This window comes from Ictidomys tridecemlineatus, chromosome 13, assembly GCF_052094955.1.
Source record: "Ictidomys tridecemlineatus isolate mIctTri1 chromosome 13, mIctTri1.hap1, whole genome shotgun sequence".
In the NCBI taxonomy this organism is placed as follows: domain Eukaryota; kingdom Metazoa; phylum Chordata; class Mammalia; order Rodentia; family Sciuridae; genus Ictidomys; species Ictidomys tridecemlineatus.
In genome coordinates, this window is record NC_135489.1 from 9798939 (window position 1) to 9809467 (window position 10529).

Below are 10529 nucleotides of genomic sequence, written 5' to 3' on the forward strand. Positions count from 1 at the left end.
TATCTAGTGTTGGCACACCTCAACTTCACTTGGCTCTCCCAGAGTTCAGGCAATGTGTCTCATACTGCAATGACGAGAGAGAACTATGACACATTTCATGGACCATTCAGGAGAAATCAGGAGCTCAAACATAGACCTCAAGTCTAACTGCTTCTACTCCCTACATAACTTGGAACTGCTTCTGAAAAGAAAGCAAAGGTCCCTGCCACAGCTGATATCACTGTGTTTATGAATGAATGAAGCATACATAGTACAGGGGAAAAACACTATATTTGATATGAGGCAATCTACATAAATTTGGGCACCCTAGACATTTTTTTTTTTTGGCTGATTGAGCATAAGCAATAACCAATTCTGAGTCAAGAATGTTCTATCCAGCTGGCATGGATTGTATCAAACAATACAGATGAATTACAAATCAGAAATAAAAGGATGATACTTGTATTCAGAAGCACTGAATATTATAATTCTGTACTCATATTTAAATTAACATTACATATAAAAGATCCCTTTACAAATAGTTTCCAATATCATTACTTGATCTATAAAAGAAATAAGAATCTCACTACCAAAAAGTGTCATTATTTGGTATTTGTCAAAACTTTAACTGTTGTAGTAGGCAAAAGCCCAGAAGTAGAGCACTTTATAAAGTTCAGAAATTGTTTGAAGCAAAATTTAAATCAATACCTTGAGGAGGTTTTGTAATATATTTTGACTTTTCCTTTTCCAGCACTTCTCCCTCTCTCTGCCTTTTGAAAATACATATTTTGCTTCAGTTCTCACATACTGCATGTTGGTCTGATCTGGGATGGGGTCAAGTGTCTCTGTGCTAAGGTGAGAGTCATGGCAAATGACCACCAGCTTCTGATACAGTACTGATGGCTCCAAATACTACGTTAAACAGGAATATTCTGGCTGCATCTATAATATTCTCTTCTGGTGTCAAGCATATTTCACAAAGTGAAACTACTCATAGGTATTAGAATTATTAATAGTAAATACATAAATTATTAGAATTATTAATAGTAAATAAATAAATATGGAAAAAAACAAATTATATTTTATGGTTGTTACTACTTTTTAAAATGTATAATTTTTCAAATTGATAATTTTAAAATTTGATTTTCCTATAATGAAACATTCCTAAAAAGAGTTAATAAATTTAAAATTCAGAAATTAGGGAAAGAGAAAATGGTTGTTATGTTTAAGGAAGGTGTTGACACCTTAGCGGTTCCTTAGCACCAGACTTAAGACTAACTTCAGTCAGGTGGGCAGTTAAAGAAACTCACTGAAATTCAATACTGTCCAGTAAAAGAAACCATAGATACACAGAAAGTCAGAACCTTTGAAAAAAATATTAGAAATCAAATGTGAGGGCGGATTCCAGCAGCTGTGGCTGCTGAGGGGAGGGGAATAGAGAGAGAGAGAGGAAAGTGAGACAGAAAAGAAAAAAAAAAAAACTGGTTTGAAGAAAGAGAGTGAAAATGATCAAATAGAGAGTGAAAATGATCTGAATGGATCAAGAGCCAGAGGGGAAGATCCTTGAGTGAAAAGCAACCATAATCGCTTGGCTACCAGGCAGATGATTAGGCAAGAATGGGGTCACAGGCATGGGGAAACATTTATAAGTGCTACATGGCCACAGGCTGAGTCAGAAGATCAAGAACTCATAAAGGAAGTTGCCAGCTGACCCAGCCATCACCAGAATGTCCAGCAGAATGTGCCTGGACTAGTGTGATCAAATTAGGCACAGAAAATTGTGCCTAGGGCATCCAGGTTCTGAATATTGGGGAGAGAGAGCTTCCTGTCACTGGTGTCCCATAAGAGCTATTGGGAAGATGCTAAAGTGTCCACACAGGACAGTCTGACGTCCAGGTCAGTGTGTGTGAAACCTGTGGAGGATTAGACCCTACACCTTAAAAGTGGAATTTACTGGAGGGACCTGAGACCCAGACATCCACCAGAGATCAGCATCTCCCCAGCAACGGGGGTGTAGATCAGAGTTCTAAGTTATCCAAGGTTAAATCATGAGTACTGGAACTTCGAGGTTAGAACTCTGCACCACCCTTGCTGCAGCAAAAAACACAAATTGTCCACACTTGCCTGTCTGTAATGGGAGATGGGAAGCGGAGAGCTATGACAACCAGCTTGGGCTCCTAGCCACTGCAGCTGGCAGCCAGGTGAAGGGCACTAAGGCACTGGCCTTAACCCCTTGCTCTACACTGGAGGGTCACAGACCCAGGAATAAATACTAAGAATGAAAATCTTACTTACAGTTTTGATCTGCTCAGTGGATCCAAGCCCTTTATTTATCATTAAGATTTTTTCTTTTTTTTTTCCTCTTATATTCCCCTGTATTTTTTAACTCTTATTTTAAACTTGTTTTAGAATTTTTTCAAATTTCATTTTGATACATTTTAGTTTTTACTTTTTCCCATTCTGTGAGATTGTGGGTGTGTGTGTGCGCGCGCACATGTGCGTGCTCTCACTACAATAGTAATTTGAGAAAACATATATGTATATCGTATATATATGTATATATATGTATATATATATATATATCTGCATACTCATATAACTTTACTTTCATTTCAATTGACTTTGGTAGGGTTTAATTTTATGTGGGTTTGAGTTGTTTGTTCATACCTTGGTTTGTGTTCCTCTTAGGAATCCTTCTTCATTCTCTTACCACACTAATAGACAGGGTTTCCAGCTCCACTTTCCTGTTTGTAAATTATTTTTTTAGTTCCTCCTTCTTTATAGCTTTTATCTGTTACCTATCAACTGCCTCTCCTCTGATCACTTTTTAACTATTCTAAATTTTCTTTTGCCTTCGTACACCATTTTATCTTCACTTAAGAAACTGTAAATCTATGTCTGATAGACTTATGTAGTTCATGTGATTCTACCACCCTGATGTTTTGTGATTAATAACACAGTGGATGACATAGTACACACCTGCTGTTTGTTGCCTGATTTACTTCACTTTTTTTTTTCTTATCGATGGTGATCATGTTAAATACTGACCCCTACCATTCCTAAATAGGTAGCAATTAGTATTATAGATGTCAAAATAGATAATAAAATATTTAACTTGAAGCTATACAACTATTGCTAACATTAGTGCTATTCCTGTCTCTCCCTCACTCTAAGAGCTGTAGAACGTAATACTTCAACACTTCAAGCTAGAAAGTGATACTTGAACACTTCAAGTTCACAGAATAGAAATCCTGCTGTCAGTCAATATTTACAAATCAGCCAAGTGAGAGTTAATCTCATCACACCCAAAATCTTGCCCCACCTGAATCTCAACAATATTCCAATACAAGGGGAGATAAACCCCCCAACCAACAACCAAGCCCCAAAGAGAAACAACCAGAGTGAAACCTGAGGTGCCACTCCTAGACATCTACTCATACATAAAAATCAGAGAGAAGTTCCAGAAAAAACAGATAACGACACACAAAAAGAAACCTGTATAAAAGAGAAAGAAAATCCATCTCAGTTGATGCACAAATCCAACACATCTGCAAACATGAGGAAAGAGGTAAAGAAATCTCCCCCCAAAATTCACAGTTCTCCAACAAAGGATACCACAGACATGAAAGTGAATGTAATTTAGATAAAGAGTGTTAAAAAAATTTTTAAAATTTCAATGAACTAATAAAAACTTTAATGAATTAATTAAGGGAACAAATAAATGAGAATGAAAGACTGTTTTAATAAGTAGAGATAATAAAAAGCAAATGATCAAAACTCCTTGAAATGAAAGATATAGTGAATCTAATTTAAAATTCACTGGAAAACATCATTAATGGATTAGATTATATAAAAAATAGTACTACAGGCCTTGAAGACAGAGTGTATGATTTTCAATGCTTAGTGTGCAAGAAAGGATCATAATTGAATATGCATGAATTCTGGAACAACATCAAGGAAACAAATCTGAGATTCACTGGATTGAAGAGAACATGGAGATAGATATAGGATAAAAATATTAAGAACATCTTCAATGAGATAGTAACAGAAAAAGTCCCCATATTCAAAGTGAGATAGACATCCACATACAGGAACCACATAGGACCCCAAGTGGACAAGGTCAGAACTGAACCTAAGACATATCATAATCCAGATTCCCATTATAGGGGAGAGAGAGAGAGAGAGAGAGAGAGAGAGAGAGAGAGAGAGAGAGAGAGAGAGAGAGAGAGAGATTAAAAGCTGATAGAGGAAAATGTTAGGTAGCATGTAGAGGTAAACCAATAGGATTCACTTCTGACTTCTCAATTAAAGCCCTAAATCAAGAAGGGCCTGGAAGAAGATATTCCAAGCTCTAAAAGAAAACAATTGGCAGACAGGATTGCTCTATCTAGCAAAGCTGTTGTTCAGAATCAATGATAAAAACTTTCCAGGACAAGGATAAACTAAAGGAATTCACGACCACTAAGTCAGCACAACAAAGATAAACTGCACACAGATGAACCCAAAATAAACCTCAAAGCTCTGAAATAGATGAAGCTCACCAGAAGAACAACCAAGTAAATGAAAATCAAGACAGAAATAAATTTAGCAAATAAACCCAAATTCCAGGAAACTACACACATTTACATACTAATATAATGTAAATGGTTGCAATTCCTTCACTAAGAGACACAGATCAGCAGAATAGATCAAAAACAAGAAGCACTATATACTGTTTGCAAGAGACTCATCTTATAGCAAAGATACTCAAAGGCTGAAAGTAAAAGGATGGGGAAAAAAATTATAGTCCATGCCAGTTGAGACCAAATCCAAGCAGGAGTAGTAATTCTCTCATCTGACAAAGTCGACTTCAACCAAAATTAATCAGAAGAGACAAAGAAGACCACAACCTACAGGTAAAGCAAACAGTACAACAAGAAGATACAGTAATAGTAAATACATATGCACAAATGTCAAGGCATCTAATTACATTAAAAAAACATATTTCTTATTATTAAACCCCAGATGGACCACAATACAAAATTACTGGGAAATTTCACCAATTTATCACCAATAGAAAGTTATTTCAAAGATAAAAAATAATAATGGTATTTCTGACTTAAATAATGCTGTAAATCAAATGGATCTATTAGACATCTACAGAATAGTTCATCTGCAGAGTATTGTACAATACTCTTTCAAATGGAAAATGAATCATAGGAGAAATGAGAGGAAAAAATCAAGGCATTCTAAAAAAATAAATGAGAACAAAAAAAAGAAGATATCAAAATCTCTAACACAGTATGAAAGCAGTTCTAAGAAGAAAATTTATATCATTGAGTGCCTAAATAAAGAAAAAAAATAGAAAGATTCCAAATAAACTAGCTTATATTCCACCATGAGGCCTTAGAAAAGGAAGAAAAAACTAACTCCAAATTTAGTAGAAGATCCCTCTTTGAAAACAAAAACAAAAAAAGGAATGAGAAGAAAACTCCACAAAACAATATAGGTGACATTTCCTCATAAACTTATGGCAGATAAAATTTTCCAATAGCCTATTGAAACTATGATTGTATATCTATAGAAACAAAAGATTTGTTTATGGGCAAATAATAAGTGGGTGGGGTAAGAGAAAGACTCAGGAACTCTCACGCTCCCATCTACCCCCAACCTCCATTAGAATAATGAAGATTATAAGGTAGATCCCAAGGTTTGTTTGAAGGAAAGGCAAACTTGCTAGAAAGAGCACTTTGTGGAGACAGGCTCTTCAACACTCTGTGTTCCTGGAGTCTAGATCTGAATAAGAAACAGAAAAAGTTATTGAAAATTAAATACATAAGGATAAGCTCCTGCCAATGCACTGCTCCCTTTTATTTATGTTGAAGAATAATATGAGGACATATAGATTACATCCACAATTTAGTTACACAAAAGCCAAAGTATTGATTTGGCTAGAGTGACTGAAAAATTTAGAGTCCAGGGATTTTCCTCTATGAAGTTCAAACGCACTTTCTAAATTGAAGAAATTCTCTCATAAATGCTCACTTATGTGTCAATACAGAGAAAAGAATTGGAGATACACACGTGATATATAACAATGTTATACATTAATATATTTACTGTATATTATGAATAATATATAAATTATTATATTTATTAGTATGTAAATATCAGTATACACATTTACATATTTATGCATGTAAAGAATTGTTACATATTTAAAAAGATAAGGCCTATTGTTAAAGTTCTAGAAGTATTCTTATTTCTCTGATACCTAAACAGGATCTAACCTTTTTCAGGTTACCATTTATATGCAAATAATTTTAAAATAGAAAAATGACACATATCACCTTCCGGACAATGTCAACTCTCAAAGGGACTGTTGTTAATATGGGAAATGAATGGGGGGTCCTTATGTGTGTACAGCTCGCATGGGACACAGTTTGGTTACTGGTTTTGAGTTGATAGGAATTTGGTTGTTTCCATTTTTTGGTTCTAATAAGGAAAATCAGTATGAACTTCACACAGAGATTCTTTTGTGATGAGTGTATTTTCTTTCCTCAGTATAGATAAATAGGAATGGGAAAACTAGTTTTATAAGTATCTGCTTGATGTCCTAAGAATCTTCACCTTTAGTGGAAGTGAAAGTTCCATTTTCCATTTGATGAGTAATGTGTGAAATTGTGTTGTTCTGTGTCATCTCTCACGCTTTGGATTGTTTGGCATTTTATCTGTTTTTAATTATTACTGGGCTATATAGTGATTTTTTTCAGTCTGGTTTTAGCATTATTTTTTCTAATTATGAATTTTCTGGAGAATTTGTTTTTCTCATGATTATTTTCTGCCCATATCTTTTCTTTAGAGGGGTAAATTTTCAAGTTTGTTGCCTAATTTTATTGGTATTGTCTTATCACTGAGTTGTAATGATTCATTAGAGTTTTGTGTTTTGTGCATATTTTCCTCCAGGCAATAGCTGATATTATCATTTTCTTAACATTCTCTTTCAAATATCATAGACTTGTAAATTTTATAAAGTTCAGTTCATAAGACTACTAAGGAGCCATAATTTTTATATTCTAATTAATTGTGGCCTAAACCAAGGCTACAAAGTATTTTTCTCATATTTTCTATTAGCATTTTGTAGACTTTGTTCGCATATACAAACTTGTGATCTTGAATAAGAATTAATTTATATTGCAAAGTATGTGTGATGATTCATTTCCCCTATAACTGGCTAATTTTTTCAGAATCATTTGTTGAGAAGTTTATTCTTTCTCACAATGAATTCTCTTGGTACCTTGGTCAAAAATCAATTGGCCATATATATCCAGCACTATTTCTGGATTTCATGAACAGATCCATATAATAATCCTACAATAATTTCTTATTTGTTGTAGCTACAAGGTAAAAGCTAATTTCCCTTTGGAAATTAGCCAAATAATCATGTGAATTTAATAATGACAGCACAACTCATAAAAGGTCTCACATGAAAGCTGAGGAAGAAATTTGACTCTCAGAATGTCATTTAAAATGATGAATATTCATCAATTGCTGAGATTAGCCTTTATTCTTTGTCACTTAGAGGGAAAAATAAAAGAAGTTCTAGTTGTTTTTTTTATATTTGCTTGTTACCAACAAAGAACACATAATGTAGGTATAAAAGCATATTACACACAGAGAAAATATTAGCATAATTGATTGCAAGTTCTTAATCTGAAATAAATTCTGTTTCTGCTGTTTAAAATTAGATGTTCTGCCCAGTGTAAGCAGTAAGTCATTGGGACTGAGATAAGGCATGTATAAATCTAACATGTTTATTGAAACATTGTCCAAAAAAAAAGTGATGAAAAGCCAGGGTAAAAGCCCTGCAGAAAAGACGTCAGACTGTGAAGAGCAGGTGAGCTGACATTATGCCACGATTCATGGGGCTCACATTGAGAATTAAGATACACTCAAATGATGTGAAGTCTCTATGAAATATCTGTGAAAACACCATCTTATAAAAAAAATAGTAAATGTGACCTAATCAAAAGAAAAGGAAGAGAAACACAGCAAGCACACAAAAATTTAGAAAAACTTGCTTATGAATGGCAAAGGTCATAATTACTGCCAAAATGTGTTAACAGGGAAAAGAAATCAGTATCAGATTTTAGTCTGGGTTTCAGATTGTTTCAGCTCTGTTTATTCCTAAAACTGCTAACATCCCCTGCAGTGTATCTGCAAAGTGAAGACACAGGTTCATAGTAGAGGGACATCCACAATTAGAAGTCTGCTCAGGTAATCTTGGTCAGGAACTCAGAACTGTGCTGAAGCCATGTATTTCTGCCACTCTATTAGCACCAGTTGGTATTTACACTCTCATGAATAAAGCAACCACAGTCTTCTGGATTTTCTGACACTTAAATCTATTGCACATTTTCTCAGCATCAAGTTTTCTGGTTTTTTACATTTTGTTGTTGTTGTTGTTGTCATTGTTGCAGTGAGCTCCACCTGTGTGTCCTGTGCTGTAGGGTCTAAGACAGTTCTGTTATTGTCCAATTGGGGGACCCTGAGGCATGCTCACCATAGACTACCACATGGCATAGGTGAAGAAGGTGAGAACCTTCTGTCTGAGAAGAAAACAGAGCTAAAAAGTGAAGACAAATAACTCCACTGCGGAAGGGCAGAGACCAGTTTATCTATGCTATCAAAAAAGATTTTCATTTTAAGTTACCTTCTACCCTAAAATAAAGAAAATAATATGTTAATGGGTAAAGCAAAAGAGAAAGCAGAGATAAAGATTTTCTAAATTATAAACATTTATGTGTGTAGCTTGGAAATCTTGACAAAGAGTATATGGATAATTTTCCTTATAAATATCCCAAATCCAATATCAGGTAATATATAAACCCGTATGCAATATTTTCATTTTCTTCTAGTGAAAGTAAAATTCCAAAAGAGAAAGTCAAATCTGAAGCCAATGGCATTGCTGAAAAAAACACTATCTCTGCTGCATGTGGTGATATAGTTCTTCTGGGAAAGAGGTGGGAAGACTAATTTTCTTAGACTAATTTTAAAGCATATTTGTTCAATTAACCAGAGACATATGAATTATAGTGTTAAAATCAGGAGAAAAAGAAAAAGTCGTAAAAAAGAACAGTCTCATTGTTGAAAAACAAAAACCCCCAAATACTTCTTTGTAACAATGCAGGTGGTACATTACACTAGACAATCAAATTTTTACAATACAACATTTTGGAACAATGTTGAATTCTGTCACATATGGTATTTCATTGTATTGTGATCTTCTACTCTCCACCGTGTAGGTAAACCACATTTCCAGATGGCAGAAGTAAATATGGACTCCCCATGATTAAAAAAAAAAAATAAAACACTAGGCAATTTTATTTTTGGCATACTACATAATTGCTAAATGGGACACAAAAACCAAAGAGACACTTTTGGAAAGGTGGTTGATCATTTTTATTATTTCCTGACTGAAGAAGTAACACATGCTCCAATAAGATGTTTTGCAAAATTGACATATTTGAAACTTTTGGGAACATAGTAGACAATAGAAAAGAAAATAGGCATGATTTCTAACCATACAACATAAAATAACATTTATTGTGGGTGTATGTGTGTGTCAGTGTTTGTGTGTGGTGTCTCTTTGTGTATGATAAAGAGTTATTTTGTATATATTTATCAGAAATTTGGAGCTTAATGAAGATAGGGTTTCACAATGTAAATGTTTACTAAATATCATATTATATAGTGCTTGAATATATAATTTAGTAGTAAATACCATTTATTTGAGTTGTAGACATTATTTATCTAAACCAATTCAATAATTTGGGTGAAATGATTCTTTCCTTTGTGGATGAATACACACTGGATACCTGAGTTGTACAGCATCACACAGCTGGCTGATGGGAGCATCTCTGCAGAGTTCCCTTAATGACCATGCTGTCATACATCTTGAAGAAACTTGTGCAGCTGGGTCAAACAGCATAAAAAATGTCGAATTAGATCCCACATAGTCTGCAAAACAGTAAAATCTGTGTAACTATAAAAGGATATTCAAAAGCAGTTTAAAGGAGATTTTTTAATTCAACCAGTGATTTTTATATGAACTTGTTTTCTTATTATTTATTTTTTAATTTCATGCTCTTTGATTTTTTTCTCCAAAACCATTTTTTAGTTACTTATATCATAGAAATATTCCCATTTTTTGTTATGCAAGCTGTAGAGCTTTAATCTCAATATGTCCTTTTAAATATCAACTTATTCCTAACTTGCAGATCAATGACAATTTTCTAAGCCTATTCCATTGAATATTAGCAAAGCCAAATCCTATATTCTGGCAATATACTAACATTAATATATTTAAGAAGCATTTTTTTTAAAAAAAATGTGTTTGCAGTTTTTTTTTAGAAGAAGTTTAGAATGTTTTGTCAAGGGTTGTTTGTAAAACGTATAATAAAGGTTTTTCAATAATAATTTATAATTATTGTGAATATTGTTATTTTTCTTCCTTTGCTTTTTTATTCCCATCCATTAAATTCCAAAATAAAAAAAATCATTCACAGTTT